Below are 17,389 nucleotides of genomic sequence, written 5' to 3' on the forward strand. Positions count from 1 at the left end.
TCAACTGCATCTTGCTTCACGTCTAAACAAGTACTGACAAATACCAGTTCAAACTCTCTTTAAATAGCTGGAGTCAAAGCTGGACTATCCTCCAGACAAAAAAAAATCTACTCCAAGGAGTTAACCATTCTTACTTCTCAAAGACCTGTTCCTTATGTGTTGCATCTATGCTTTGCTACAAATTAAACCCCACTACTTCTTGTTGTATCTAAACTGGAGACAGCAAATAGTTTATGCTGATATCCTTTTGCAATAATTTTATATATACTTATTCACATTCTTCTCATTTCTTAGGTTAAATAAACCTCGTTCTAAGCCTTCTTTCAATGTCTTTAATAATTTCATGAACCATCAATATCTTGGTACATTATGTTGTTTGTCCTTATTGAAAACTTGAGCCTACAAATTATTTCACTGGATGCTTACACATTACACTCCTAAAGATCTGCAGAGAAAGATCTCTATTGGATCTTGGTTTAGCAGTTTCAGATATTTTATCCCTTGCACCTCTGTCACGGACTATCAGTCCAGTAAAGAGGCAGACAGAAATTAGCATGCTATGCCTTAAATCCCTAACATTGCCAAAGGATGCCTACCAGGAATTTCAACACTTCTTGAGCTCTGGTATTGCTGATATGAAGGAAGAGCAAACACTTGCTTAAGAAAGCAAAAAATCTGGAACCAGCTCCACATGTAACAGTATGGCATGGTGCATATACTCCTCTCATCTTCTCTCCTAAAGCTTAAGAGGAGATTTACCACCTTTTTCGATAACTACCAACAAAGTTATGGAATAACCTTCGACCAAGTCGAGACTCTTACAGCACTGCGCTTCTCATTCACCTTCAGTGACTGGTGAAGAGTGACTGTGAATAAATAAAAAACTTTTAAGAGAATGCCACATGAGATTATCAAAATTGAGTTTACTAAATTCAAGTTATATTCTTCTACTCCTTAAGGCTTGCTATGATATTTTTTTTAAGACATAGGGTAGGTCTGAGTTGTTGCCTACAAATCTATGCTCGCTGTTGACTCTCACCATCTCTTATAGATCCTTTGAAAGAATGGTTTAATAATTTAGGATCACTTACAGAAATGCAGTTGAGAGAAATATCTACAATTCTTTGGATATTTCTTAAGGTCTTACTGTCAGCCCTACCATCCTGAAGTTCTCAAAATATGTTGTCACTAGACACCATATAAAGAATATTTTTTTTCTGTACACGAGTACCTTCGGCTACATAAATCATACAGAGAACAGTCTTTGCACAAAATCAAGACCTGAACAAAGACAGTTCTACTGTTTCTAGTTGGGGTAGCCTTGCAATTAGATACTTTTTACTGTTTTTTCTAAGAGAAGGCATGACTTCCTGCATAATTAATTTGTTTTAATAACTAAAGTCAAGGCATTCTAACGTATCACTAAAACTAGATTCTAATACTGACTTTTGAATTTTCTGATGGAGTCGACGGGAGACAAGCACATCCGATGATGATCAACAAGTCTCAGTTTATTGATACGATAGGCATGCTTTTATAATAGCAGTAATAAGGCTCATACATATTGCAAAAGTAAGGCTCATCATTGGTCCAATACAGAATGTCAGCCCTGCCTCTATTGCTACATTCCTAGGATGTTTGTGGTTTTTCTAGGCCCTGTTTTTATATCCTGTTATCACCTAACTTCTTGCTCAAGGATACTGTGTCCTTGTACAAAGCTGCTATTGCTTCACCAGCTGTATTTTCTCAAGTCCCTTCTCCTCAAACCACGTCTCTACAAAACTCTCCACAATTTTCTACCACTTTCTGTACACTACTTATCTCACATAAAGAGGCTAACAGAAAATGATATAGGTAATTAACTGTTCATGTTTCATTTTTAATTTTTTATGCAATTGTACACGAATTTGTCCCATCATTTCATCTGATCTTTCAGTTAGGATTTCTTTTGAGCAACAGTGTCTTTAGTTATATACCTTTAGATAACTTTCATGCACAGAATGAGTTTTTCTATACTTTTGTTATGTTTGAAATAGAAAATGCTTTTGGGTTTTTTTTTTGTTTTTTTTTTTTTTTTTTTTTTAAATATAACCTATTTTCCAAATGGATGCTTTTGGTTTGGGACACATATTATATTACTGGGTCAAGCTCTTTAAATAGAGAAGTGTAATCATCAGATTACTGGAAGTATCTTACTTAAAGGAAAGAATACAGAAGACATAGCTAAATTAATCTAAGATCACTGACAGCAAGTGTCTCATTTCCCCAGATTCAGCTGTGACAAGTCACAGGGGAGATAACAGAGGCAGGTCTCAGTTAACCATGTATATGTATACACGTGTGCAGACCTCCCTGACACAGCCTATCCCTCACTTGAACATCTTAACAAACTGAGCTTAACAGAGTGTCACATTATTTGGTGTTCCTTTACCCTGTCACAGAAACTGCTGAAGGATATGGGCAACTACATATTCATAGCAACAAAGTATTTTATATACCTTTGTTGCCTGTATTTTTTCAGCTTCTCTGCTACTCTAGCTCAATTTTGCCCTTAGTTTTCCTTCTCAGCACCTGGTCCTCTCTGTTCTATCAGTTTAATTTGCTTTCTTTAATACTGGGATGAAGGTTAGGGACTACAAGTTTCCACAGACCTTAGTATATACAGCATAGTTCTACTGCAGGATCATCATGGAGGAAATTATAGCTCACTGCATAAGGAAAGTTTAACACACACCATACACCCAATACAAATGCACTGAAGTCCATCTTCACCCCCTCCCCACACATAGTCTTCTGCTTACACAAAGCCTTGGGAGACTAGTCTCTTTGGCATATAAAACCAATGAGAAATATCAGCTCTTCCTGGCGAGAAGACTATCTTAACATCTGTATCTCATTTTAAGTACTAGATTAATTTTATTTTCCTAAGACTTCCTTTGGCTTCTCCATTCTTTAATATCTCACCCTTAACATAAAATGACCCCAAGAAAAGCAGTTTGGTCTTGTAATTTTATTGTGCTTCCATGATAATAGCTTGCTAGATAAGGATTATCTATCAAAATATTGCCAGAAAACTATCTGTTCATTCTGGTCTCCTATTTTGCTGTATTTCTATTTAATCTTCCAGCAGCACATGTCTGGGCTTACACCCAATATCCCCCACGAAGCTCATAGATAAATAAAATAAAGTAAATAAATAAATAAATAAATAAAAACTAAAAGAAAACCTAAACCCTCAAAACAAGCAAACAAAACCACTCAAAAAATCCCTCACTCTTCTTCCCTTTCCAAAGCTATGTTTTTAAAATTGTTTTTTCTATCAAGATGCACCAGGGAAGGTTCAGATTAGACATAGGAAAAATTTCTTCACTGAAAGGGTTATCAGGCACTGGCACAGGCTGCCCAGGGAGGTGGCTGAATCACCTTTCCTGGAGGTGTTTAGAAGACAGGTAGATGAAATGCTCAGGGATGTGGGTTAGTAGTGGACACATACAGTTGGATTCCATGATCCCAAAGGTCTTCTTCAACCAAGAGAGTCTATAAATTCTGTTCTTTCCATGACAAAATAGTAACCTACTAAGAAGCCTTTCCCACTTCCTAAAGCCCTTTCAGTAAGAAAGCGTAAGACTCATCTCTCACATCAGCTGAATCCTCCTCCACAGCCTCTCTCATCCTGGCTGCTCTTCCTGTCAATGGTGGTGTCTGGCTCTACACGGGCTCTCACAAACTTCTCCCTCCTTATTCACAATTTATGTCTAACCACAGGCTGCCCCTCTTAAACTATGCAAGTTAAAGGTAAAAAAAGCAGAATTCTTTAATGGATGAAAAGAACAGTTTTAGGGCCTACAAAGAACTTCTGAAAACATTCCTACTTCCTGAGAGAGCCCTACAGCTCAGCAAGAAAAACAACGAAGTGCACAAACTGCAGTCCATTCTCCCAGCCTTGGGGGAACTCACTGACTCTGTGTCTGAGGCAACCAGGACAAGATTTTTGCACACTACCCACGGGGCCACTGCACCCTCTCCTCTCCCCACTGGCTGCCACGTGCTGTGAGGGAGCGATACCTGCCGGAAAGATGTTTAGCTTGTATACTCAGACACAGAATTAAGACTTAAATGAGGTCATGTGCCACTATTTATTTGGCTATGAGGCACACATCGGAAGAGAAGGAAAGAAGGAAAGAAAGTAGGAAAGAAAAAAGGGAAGAAAGGAAGAAAGAGAGAGAGATATAAAGATAGCTACCTCCATGGAATGGCGGCATCCCGTCAGTCCAATGCTCAGTCTGGTGGAGAGTGTTCTCCAAAATCTGAACCTTGCTTTGTCCCTTTATAAGCTCCGGGTCATGCCTTGCTAGTAAGTCTGATTTCAGTAGCCCTACCCCTTATTTTCCCTGCCAAAAACATGCCCATTTTGGGACATGTTCAGCTCCTGGCAGTTGTTCTGCCTGTCTGCTGTCCAGCTCCTGGCAGTTTTTTTGTCTGGTAGCTGTATCTATTATCACGGTGGACCCTGTAAACCTGTCCTGTTCAGTGCTGCAATCCACATGCAGTTGTCTGGGCAAGAGATCTTCAGGTTAGGTGTGATATTGAGACTGATCAGTTCTTTCTGTGGTATACTATAGGGAACCAGCAGCTGCACTCCCGCCGGGGGCTGTTCTCTCCCTGCTGCTTTTATGGGTTCCTGGTCTTCCAAGAAGTGGCAGGGCCAGAGTCACTGCTGAGGGGCTGCTGCTTGGCTCCATGCAGCTGCTGGCATGGATGTTGGTGGGGTCAGGCAAGGCAGGGCAAGGGGCAGGGCAGCTCTGAATCTGCACCTTTTACTGCGTGGATGCACACACCACTGGCAAGGAGGTGGCTATGGGGAGGCTGCCGCCACTGCTGTGTGGGATAGGGGACCTGGTGACAAGTGATGGGCAAAAAGCCCACGTACTTCATGCCTTTTTTCCCCTCGGTTTTCACAGATAAGGCTTCTCCTCAAGCATTCCAGTTCTCTGAGCCTCCTATGAGAGTCTATGGATGTGAAGCAACATCCACAGGAGAGGAAGGAGTAGTGGATTTCTTAATGCCCTTGGACATATTCAAGTCCATGGGACCAGGTGAGAGCTGCCAGATGTAACTTAAAAGGCTGCTGGCTGTAGTTTTTGAAATGTTTGTCGTGACTTGAAGGCAGCTGCTGTTACACTCCATGACAACCAAAAGCAGAACTCAAGGAACTTCAAGCCAATAAGCCTTAAATCAGTCCCTGGAAATATTGCGGACCAGATCTTCTTGGAAGCCATTTCTTGCCCAGGCAGCAAGCACAGGCAGGTCACACCTGACCAACCTCTTTGCTCTCTGTCATGGGTGACCAGCAGCGGTGACCATGAGGAAAGCAGAGAATTGTGCACCTACATTTTAGCAAGGCCTTTGGCACAGTAGCCCATAGCTTCATCATCACCAGACTACAGAGAACAAGCTACACAAGTGGATTAAAAGGTGGATGGAAAATTGGCGGGACTTCCAAGGCTCAAAGAGTTGTGGTAAGTGGTGCAAAGTCTAGCTGGCAGCCAGTAGTTAATGTCTTCATTAACAACCTGGGTCACAGAGAGAACTTTCAGCAAGCCTGGATGATACTGAATTGGAGGAGGCAGTCAGTACACTGGATGGAAAGGATGCTAGTCACAGGAACCTGAACAGGTCAGAGAAATGGGCTGATCAGAAGCCCATGGAGCAAAACAATAGCAAGAGCAAGGCCTTGCACTGGGAATGGAAACTACCTGTGCAGCACAGTGGGGCAGTCTGGGAAACAACTGTCTGGCAAGCAGCTCTGCCAAGAAGGTTCTGGGGGTCCTGGTGGACAAGCTGAACATGAACGAGTGGTTGTGCTTCTACAGCATAGGTTAACTGCATCCTAGCACATGCTACCAACATTGCAGGCAGCATATCCAGAAAAGTGATCCTTCCTCTCTGCTTGGCACTTGTAAGACCACATCTGGAGTACTATGTTTTGGACTCCCTAGTACATGCAGGATATCAACATATTGAGCGACTCCAGCAGAAGCCAATGAGATGGTCAGGAGAAAGCATGTTGTACAAGGAGAGATTGACAGAACTGGGTCTTTTCAGCTTGGAGAAGACAAAGCTAAGGGGAGACCTTATTGCTATGTACAGAAGAGGTAGAGTTAATGATACCAGACTCCTACCAGAGGTGCACAGTGATAGGACAAGAGGAAACAAATGGATAGGACAAGAGGAAACGGACACAAATGGAAAAATGAGAAATTTGAATTAGATTCTCAGGGAGGAAACCAGTGTGTGGAATTACTATGATGGTGGTTAAATACCGCAACAAGTTGGCAACAGGGGTAGCAGAATCAATTCTGGGGATGTTCAAGACTTGACACAGCCACAGCCATCCTGATTTCACTTAACCTGAGTAGTTTTGAGAAGGATGTGGAACTAGATGGCTTTGGTATATCCTTTCTGAACTAAATAATATTTCTGGGATAAAATCTAGAAAGCTTTTATTGAGAGAGTTTTTGAAAATTTGAAAAATGTTACAAAATAATTTATATAACACTACACTATTTGCATATACCTATTTATTTTAAATAAATGCAAAGCTATTTTAAAAAGGCACCACTGTTTGAAATGGACATATGCAGGGTAGGGATGAATGGTGTTTTGCAAAAAGCAGATGCACTTTGTGTCATTTAAAGTTTAAGAATGGTTGCTATACATTGCTATATCACTGCAATGATATAAAAATTGCTTAGATTTCTTAGAAATATCTACTTTGATGGTTTGTCACCATTTTTTCAATTAATTTCCACACAAATAATTAAGGTAACCTTTGAGAACATTTTGTTTGTTTATGGATATATAATTCACAGTATAAATAACACATTTTCAGAGTTTCATATAAATGAGATTATCATATGTATTGCTATCATTTCTTGCCTTTTAAAATATGGAAGACATGATTTCATTATCTACTAGTATAAATACACCTTTCTTGTTCAACGTATGTTGTAGAAAACATGGCCTCTGTAGAAAAGCTATTTCCAATTACTAACTTAGAAATATAAATCTCATTTCCAATAAGATCTCCCAGAAAATGCCTGTGAAGGAATATGAAATTCTGAAAAAACGGTTGTCTTATGATGAAAAGTAGTGTGGAAGCTTGCTGTTCAAAACTACTTTAGAATCATAGAATGGTTTGGGTTGGAAAGGACCTTGAAGATCAGCTAGTTCCAACTCTCCTGTCACGGCAGGGACACCTCCCACTAGACCAGGCTGCTAAAGGCCCCATCCAATCTGTCCTTGAACACCTCCAGGGACGGAGCTTCCACACTCCTCTGAGCAACCTGTTCCAGTGCCTCACCACCCTCAGAGTAAAAATTTTTTTCCTAATATCTAATCTAAAGCTGCCCTCTTTCATCTTAAAACTGTTACCCTTTGTCCTATCACTGCACTCCCTAATAAAAAGCCCCTCCCTAGGTTTCCTGTAAGTACCTTTTCAGTACTGGAAGGCTTCTATAAGGTCTCCCCATACCCTGCTTTTCTCCAGGCTGAACTACCCCAATTTCCTCAGCCTGTCCTCATAGCAGAAGTGCTCCAGCCCTCTGACCATCTTCATGGCCCTTCTCTGGACTCCCTCTAACAGATTCATGTCCTTCCTGTGCTGAGGACTCCAAAACTGAACGCAATACTACAGGTGAGGTCTCACACGAGCAGAGGGGCAGAATCACCTCCCTCAATCTGCTGGTCATGCTCCTTTTCAATGCAACACAGAATAAGGTTAGCTTTCTGGGCTGCAAGCACACATTGCTGGCTCATGTTGAGCTTCTCATCCACCAGCATCCCAAAGTTCTTCTCTTCAGGGCTCCTCTCAGTCATTTTCCATCCAGCTTGGAATTGTGCCAACCCAGGTACAGGACCCTGCAACTGCCTTTGTTGAACCTCATAAGATTCACACAGGCTCACCTCTCCAGCTTGTCAAGGTCCCTCTGGATGGCATCCCTTCCCTCCAGCGTGTCAACCATGCCACACAGCTTGGTGTCATCAGCAAACTTGCTCAGGGTGTACTCAATCCCACTGGTCATGTCTGTGATGAAGAAGTTAAGCAACACTGGTCCTAATAAAGACCTCTGAGGAATACCACTCATTACCAGTCTCCACTTGGACATTGAGCCATTGACTGCAACTCTTTCAGTGCAACCATCCTGCAAATTCCTTATCTACAGAGAGGTCCATCTGCCAATTCCATGTCTCCAATTTATGTAGAGTTTAAATGTCATACTTTCTGAAAATGTGGCTTTGACAGCAAGAAGGTTTAAAAACTTGACTTTGAAATTTTCAAAAGGAAGAAAGAAATTGCACCAGATTTGATGCTTATATTAATGTTATATGTGGTCTGTGGAAGTCCACATACCTCACACTTGGATACAATGAAAATCTAATACAGATGAGTAAACAATATCTATGCTGTAAATTGTTATGAAGCCATAAAGATTTCATGATGCAATTCATGCTGCCTAGGACAGGAGTCTAGAAGCATGGTATGAGAAAAGAATGTGCAAAAAAGGCTTGCTACGCAACACCCAGAGAAGTTTGAACAATACTTACTTGTAAACACTTAGAGCTTATTAAAGCTAAAAATAGTTGTCTAAATTAGTTCTTCTCTTATAAGAAAAGGAGAAAAGTTTCTAGTCATTTCTCTCCCAGGTAAACTGCGTTTTTTTAATAAAATCCAGATATGTCTGAATGAACCCAGACTGGTCCATCTGCTGGGTCCAACATATTTCAAGTACAGAGCTCTCAGCTGGCTTTTAGCTACTGAAGCTACAACGTGTGTTAAAATGAATTTATTTTTTTTTAAAGTTCATGATTATTAGAAGTTGCAAAGACAAAGAAAACGGCAATTTAAGATACACTTATTTAATAGCACCTTCAAATTATGAAATAAGACTTCATTTTAATTTAACTTTAAAAATTAGTCTGACTTTTACTATGTGTAGTCCTTAATGTTCAAGGAATTTCAGGGAGCTCTGGCAGAAGGAGAAAATATGACTTCATATACAGGAAAAAAGAAGTACTGCAAATGTTAATGACAAAGGATTTATTTTTTTAGGTGTTATACAAGTGTCTATAAAAACTGGCTAAATATGTAGCTTTCATGTTTTAATGTTCATTATATTTTGTCAGCTGAATGTGATTTACACTTTCAATATACTTATTATATTTGAAGTGTGCAACCACTTTAATACAGTAATATTGTGTTTCACTAATTTTTCCTCAGAAGATTTTGGGATGAAATAGCTATAGCCAAGATACCAAAAAGAAATATCTTAATCTCACTAGAGCTATAATTATTTTACCTTTATTACTCAAGGCCTTTATATATGAGCAACAGCAATTCGTGATTTAGTCCACTGAGAGTGACAGGCCACTATTTATGATTTGACAGCATGTCACTGTAGTAGGTATTCTGACTATTTAATATCTCTAGAAAGTCTCTTATGGCCTTCACTAACTCATAAAAATAACTTTCATTGTCCTCTTGCATGAGTACTGATGACAAAATGCAATCTTATTACAGGAGAGAAAATGTCTAATGGTAGTTTCTTTAGTAAAACATTTTTCTTCAGTGATTTAATTTATAAAGTTTCATCTTGCATGAATTAAATTCAGTGCTTCAAAGCACATAGTAACCTTTCAGTATTTCAGTGGTCCTCTTTTGATGTACTGTACAAACCCTCAGAAGTGACATATCGTCAAACTGCCAAGAATCTACTTGATGCATGTCAAAGCCTCACTATTCAGAACTAGCGAACCTAGACACCCGAGCAGTAAAAAAACATAGTGAAATTTTACTCTGTATCTTCACTATAATGTATTCGTGTATGACTACCTCAGAAAGTAGTAATAGCTCTTGGCAAACAGCATTCATCCGGGCTGTAAAGCTGTCTGCAGCAATATGGTAGGTGTCAATTAGAATAAAGTATGAGATGCAAACACATTTGCCAATTACATGCATTAGACCTCATAATGACTGATGTCACAGATGTAGTTTGGTGATAAATTGTCTTAAGGACAGTAATTATATTTTTCCATCAGTTGAATGTACCCATTTTGAAGTTACAAAATGAGATCCACAGAAAAAGTCTCCCTTTGGACAACAGAAACAACACAAATATCAGGCAGTGGGGTCGCCTGCTGCTCGTTTTTTTTTTTTCCAGACAGACCCAGCTTGGACTTTTATGAAAAATAAATACTGTTCAATTTTTTTTTTTTTTTTTTATTACACACTGTCTGCAGGGAAAATAAAAGTGTGTGTCATCTTCATAAAATAAGTACATTGATGATTTTAAAAGAATCTTGAAATGTGTTGAAGAGATTATGGTAACTTAGATTGGAGAATAAGGAAGTATTCTAAAATAGAGATTACCAAAAGAATTCCATGTTTCCAATAAGGAAAACATGGACTGGAATATTTAAGATGCAGGGGATTCTATCCAAGATAGTGTAAGAAGAAGTGTGAATAGTGACAGAGACAGAGACAGGTGCATACAAAGCTACCAGGTAGTATATCTAGTGTTAGCAATTTTTAAATCAAGATTTAGATCAAGATGGGGAGCTAGACGGGATGATCTTTATGTGTCCCAACTAACTTCAGATATTTGTGTTCATATGCTAATATCAAACCTTCGTTCAAACAGAACTCAGAATGATACTATAGGCTGTATTATCTAGATGATCAGAACTATACTTTTGGCTTAAATGCATATACATATATCAATATAAGTAAGAGGGAACTGCTCAGGCAGTGCATGTAGGGACAGAGAACCTGGGAAGAGTATAGGGACACTGTCCAGTTGTGTAGGGATGGGGTCAGGAAGACCAAGGCGCAGCTGGAGCTGAACTTGGCAAGGGAAGTGAAGACTTAACAAGAGGGGATTCTACAGGTATGTCAACCAGACAAGGAAGCTAAAGAAAGCGTACCCCCACTGAGGGATGAAAACGGTGACATCTTATCAACAGACAAGGAGAAGGCTGAGGTACTCAACATTTTTTCCTCAGTCTTCACTGACAACCACTCTCCTCACTCCTCCTGGGTCAATCGACAACAAGATGGGGACCAAGGGGATAAAGCCCCTCCCACTGTAAGGGAGGATCCGGTTTGTGACTACCTGAGGAACCTGAACATATGTAAGCCCATACAGAATGGAAATAACATAAATAAGTGGTTAAACACAGATGGGGTGGGGAATGTGCATGTATTACAATGTATACATTAACACTAATAGTAATCTATGAATGAGTGCAATTTGTGAACCTGAAGTCCCTGTATCATGAAAGGGAGAGATGGTGCCTATAAAAAGACACTTAATTTCAGGACAGTTAAAGAAGGTGCCTCAAGTTTGGACAGTGTGGCTAGACCTCACTGTACCTTTCTAACTGCTGTTCATTTACTAGCATATTCTGATCAAAGTAGTTTAACTGTGAGGAAAGTCCTGGATCAGAACAAATACAATTTTACAGCTGAATAACTAAGGAGTTAACAAAAATACTTACATAGTTTAAAAAAGTAACTAGAAAGAATTCAAGTGAGATTCAGAAAACTAAAAGTAAAAAAGTTCTGATTTACTTAGTTTGTTTTAATTAGACATTAATTCTGTATTAGTTAAGGAAGCAGAAATAGATAAACAAGAATAAATTAGAGGTCACTGTTCAGAAAAATATAACAAAGAAATATACTGAGCAAACTTTTCCAATTCATACATTTGAAAAACATATAAATGAAAGAGCAAAGATCACACAGAAGAGTTAGTGTACATACAGGAAAAAGCTCAGTTTTGCAATACTGTAAGAAATTAATAAATTAAAAAAAAAAAGGTTCACAGAATTCCTATCTTTATTAACCATTTTCTCAGATTATTTTACCCCACACAAAACTTGCCCACTTATCTACCTTCAGCATCATCTTAATTTAATTTTTAGCTGATGTTCAAGCTTAAATCAAGCTGTTCTACATTTCTAAAAAACATCAGGTGACACTGTGTTTAGGTAAATAGAAAGATGTTACTTTAGCTCTTCAGCTAATTCAGCCTTAAACAATCCAACAGTCTCTGCAGTTTCCTTAGTTCTTTTGTAACATTTTAGAATGGAGTGACCAGGAACACACATGATATTCCATACTTGGAACATGTCTTCATTTTTCCATAAGTCAGGACTTTTCATTTGCCGAACTACAATTACATTAAATATTAAATTACTACTGTCCAAACTCTATTCACAAAGACTACAAGATGCCTTCCTAAGAGTCAATACCATTAATGCCTCTGATTATGTATCTGAAACAATACTTGCTTTTTCACCAGCTGAATTATTGCCTTTGGTCTGTTTTTTATTATTATTACTTCATCTGCCATTTTAACACACATTCAGTTGGACTCATCAGATCCTTCTGAAATTAATTTTTCTATATCAACACAGGCTTCATACCAGGTAAATATTACTGAATTGATTTCTAATTTTAATAAATTTGTGTAACAAATTAATAATATGCTAATGCATAATAGCAACGCTTTTCCTGAGCTTTCCTAAACTTCGACGGAATCTCATTTCTACAGTAATGTCAATGTTGTGAATTAAGAGAAAAAATTGATTTATTTGAGGAAAATAGTCTAATGAGGGCTGGCAAAATGCCTGTGCTCAACTTCCTTTTGGCAGCAATGGTTAGTTTCTTCATCCAGCTCACAAAGATAGTCTATTCTTTTTAACAGGCAGAACAAGAGAAAGGAATAATCTCTTCCTCATGCTGTGGAAAGACTGCAGAAGTCTTAATATATACCTGTGCCTATTATATTGATCTCAGCCTCGGAAAAGAACAGTGATTCCACAGTGATTCCCTGTTCAGTTTCCAGTTCCTACCAAATTTATATTCATACATTTTTAATAAGAGTAGGAGGACAGTTCTGCTTCTCACCACTCCATCTTTGAGAGCAGCTGTAAGGAAGCTGATGATGGTTATTCCCTTCATGGATGAATTAGTCACACAACTAAAGAGGGTTTTCCTAAACATTGCCCAACTTAGAATGGAATCAAGTCAAGGTAAACATCAATTCCAGCTGATGTTTCACACAGCTTAATTATAAAATGTTAGATTTTAGGGACCAGTACATTAAAACAAGGTAGAATGGTTCAATACTACTGTGGCTGCTGCAGAGTAAAACCCAGACACATTTTCTTTAAACCTAGCAGGGCTAGTAAGACTAGGGGGAAAGACAGGAAGTATTTGAGTTAGCAGCCTTCCACCACTTCAAGAACTTACAAATAAGAAGGTCTATATCCACCTGAATATAAAATCCTTTGTCCCAACTCTATTTAAATTGCAACATTGATTAATTCAACCACACTTTATCATTCACTATATGAACTTTATGTGAACTCTTTCCCACTGATTTGTCTATTCTATTTCAAAGAATCCATCAATAATAATCTCACAGATTTTCTTCTAATTATTGTTATATTTCTTCATTGATATAACTTCTTTTTACTGGTATATAAAAGAAAGTTTTTATTAAAACACAAAAGAGATGGTTTGGGGCAAGAGCCAAATGAAATACACTGCTGTGTTCGTATTGACATTACCTCCTTGAGCTAACTTGCATAAACTGAAATTAGAGAATGAAGCAGAGAAAGAATATATCTTATATGCTTTTATTCACTACTTCAAATGCACATACTACCAAGTTTTATTTATCTTAAAATTTATCAACAAAGATAATTTTGGGGAATCAGACCAGTGTTTTGGTGATTTTTAGATGACCATTCATTGTAGATATTTCTCTTAACATTAACAGTTCATTGTACACGTGGAAAGCTTTGGCAAAACGTGACTGAAATGCACCAAAGTAAAACTCATCATTGTGGCAAGTGAGAAGGATAATACTGCATCAATGACAACAGGAAGGAGACAGATATTATTTCCCCCCAAAATCTAGGATTCAGTTGCTGGGGGAAAAAAATCAGACAACAACAGTAACAAAACCTCCACAGATTCATTGTCCTCAGAGTTGAAACTGTGCTGTCATAAGAGGAAAAGATCAGCTGATAAAAATCTAAAAGATTCTGATTAGGAGATATTATGGTGAGAAGAGGAAAACTGAAGAAAAGCTGTTTAATGGAATGTGTCACCTGCACATGCTTTGAACACCCATGTTAGCTCCACAACAGGAAGAAAAACAGTCATGTTTAATTTTACTCATGTTTTAATACTCAAAATAATCTGTTTAGGCTAATAAACTCTGTTGAGACTAAATTGCATTATATAGCCAAACTGATGTATCTATGTATGCAACACTCCATCTTACCACGTGAGGAAACTCATGGACATTTCGCTCTTATCTGTTTCATGCTTTATACATTTCTTTAGACTTCAGAGTCACATATACCACAGTACATGGGTGAGAAAATCTATTTTAGCTACTGCTCTAACTCCTTTATCATTCTTTTTCAAAATGCCATTAAGATATAGTCTGCTGATGGCTATAAAAATGAGAAATCCAAAAATGACTGCATGTGTTATGTCTTGAAGCTATACTAAAATTCATTAAAATTATCCAATAAAGTATGGAGTTAATCATCAGTCTCAGGTGTGATATATATTAGCACCATGCTCTGTCATCACAAGAATCTTTGTTCTTTTTATAATCTATCCCTATGAAGTTTTTACATTAGCTGCAAAATTGGTTGTCTTGATGACAGGTAGAGTCTTCTTTAAGAACAGGCATCTTTTGCCTTTAAAATATATTTCCCTAATCAGGGTTTTCCAGAGAACATACATACACGGGACTGTATGTAGCCACAAGGAAAGCTTCAGTACAAAATCAATCTAAAATTAAAAATAAGTATATTTTGGCAGTTACTGTTTAGACTATGAGGAAATTCCTATCATTTCTCAAGGTATTACATTCTTGCCTAAAATGTTACCATTTGTGGAATCATAAACTCCCGCTTCTTGTATTAAAATATTGACTTTGCATTAATTTGAGGAAGAATACAAGTATGTAAACACTGGAAAGAAAACAGAAATCACATAAAACTGAATTCATCTGCACATAATACTCTGAACTAAGAGTCCTATACTTTTTTTTCTTTTTGTTTTCATTGTCTGAGAAGTAGATGTATCTAAGTTCAATAAATTATACATTAGAAAATCAATTGGCTTGTACACAGGAAGCCCGCAAGAACACTGAATGTGGAAATACTTCAGCAGAAACTGTTTTCAAAGTATTCCTTTTCCGAAGGCCAGCTAACTCTGAACACTTCGAGGTAAAAAAAGATAAAGACTTAATACCAGAAAATTGAATCTTCATTGCTAGAGTAATAATAAATAGTCCAGTAGACCTGAATGTAATAATCTGGATTTATTAATATGGATTACAAGTGTCCTAGCATTAACATCTTAAAGCGGGTCAAATATTAGTTAACAGAACTGAGATAGTTGTGGTTATTTTGAAATTCTGAAATAGCTATGTATATTTTAAGTAGATAACCTACATGAAAGGAACACTGAACATTTAGTACCATATTATTTTACCAACAGATGGGTTCACTCTTCAAAGAAAAAACATCGATACTTTTAAACACGGATGTTATTTATCATAAAAGTTAAAAGCCGAAATGGATTTTCTCATAGGACATGAAAGACAAGCAAGTAATTGGCAGCACCCACAGAGTATAGGGTTTTAAAAAAAACCCTTCTTTACCTTATCCATTTTTTTTCTGGGATATTGCTTTCCTTTAAAAGGCTTGTAGTATGACATATGGCTTCACAGCACACACAGGTCATAGAAGCCAACATACTGACTGCAATTTCTTCTAGCTTGAACATGTCAGATTAGTACATTTTGTGACAAAATCATGGACACTAATGCAAAGTCTACTGAAAATTAATGGAGGAAAAGTTTAGACTACTAGCACACTTCAAAGGCATCTAAATTAATTGACTAGAAAGGTAAGAAATTAACAGATTGTTCTGTTAATTTTCCTGTATTTGAACATTCCAGTGAGGGATCTTGTATTTTAAGTGGAAATTAAATCACATGATCATTAAGGATGGAAAAGACCTTTACAGAGTCCAACTGTTAAGCTAAAACTACCAGGTCCACCACTAAACCATGTCCCTATGCGCCACATCTACATGCCTTTTAAATAATATCTCCAGGGATGGAGACTCAACCACTTCCCTGGGCAGCCTGTTCCAGTGACTGGTAATACTTTTGGTGAAGAAATTTCTCCTACTGTCCCATCTAACCCACTCGCTAGCAGGGGGGGGAATAAAATGCTTTACATGAAACTTCATTTTTAAGTGAACAAATGCAATTGAGATAAATAGTGAGGCCATACAGAATATCTTCATGTGAAAAATATAACACATTTTCTTGTCACTTATTTTAGATTTTAATCTCTCAGTCTTTAGAGATACTGTACAGCAGTGCATACAACAAAAATCTATCTTTGACTAATAACCGTAGTCAGAGTCCTCTACAACAATGTTAATAGTACCTATGTGAAAATAAGAAAAGGTGATCTGTCAGAGCTATAGAAAGTGATTACAATTTCTTTAACCAACATTGAAATTGATTGCCCAACTACTCTACAAAAATATTTCCCCCTACATTTTCTCCAACTAAAAAGAAAGCAGTGGGACAGAAATAAGGTTCCAACATGCTGAATGAAGAACAAAGTTCTACAAAATCCCACAGAGCAAGATAATTTAGTCTTTCAGGCCTTAATACTACAAAGATGAGCACTGAAGGAAATGCAAAATAGATTTGCTAAAAAATACTTCAAGGCCCTACAAGCATTTTTTTCTACCTAGGTAAATAAACAGCGTTAGTAAAATCTATTTTCTTGAACAGTGCAGTGCCCTGAGTTCCCTTTTTCCTTATGACAGCAACCCAGTGCTCAAACTAGTTTCTACAGGAGAAAAATCGTCAAAACATTGATCCAAGAAAACCAATACTTCGACACCCTTCTTCTAAGTGAAAAAAAGAACAACACTGTTTGGAGGAGCATGGAAAAAGGCTTCATAGACCAACCCCTTCATTTACAAAGATAAGTCTAAGCCTTCTTCTCAATGTACAGCACAAACATTAAAAGCTGTACAGCAAATCAGTCCCTGAAAACAGAACAGTACAGTCAGAGCACAATGAATACTTCAGACTGAAATGATTTCATTAATTTAAAACCAAATTAAATTCCAATGTAATTATATTCCTACTTCATGTTACTTCAAAAATCAGTTGTTCATAATAAATTCTTATTTAACATTTATTTAAGATAAATTTGAAGACATTAATTAGAAGGCAAAACATGTTTCTTGTATCTTACTCTTTCA

At 37.5% G+C, this 17,389-nt stretch overlaps 1 protein-coding gene across 18 annotated transcripts in view; it reads right to left on the minus strand.

Moving 5' to 3' along the window:
* Positions 1 to 17,389, minus strand: part of TENM3 (teneurin transmembrane protein 3) — a 1,341,795-nt gene that overhangs the window by 1,284,586 nt on the left and 39,820 nt on the right. The gene's annotated exons all lie outside the window — the stretch shown is intronic.

Source organism: Cuculus canorus, chromosome 4 (assembly GCF_017976375.1).
Source record: "Cuculus canorus isolate bCucCan1 chromosome 4, bCucCan1.pri, whole genome shotgun sequence".
Taxonomy (NCBI): Eukaryota; Metazoa; Chordata; class Aves; order Cuculiformes; family Cuculidae; genus Cuculus; species Cuculus canorus.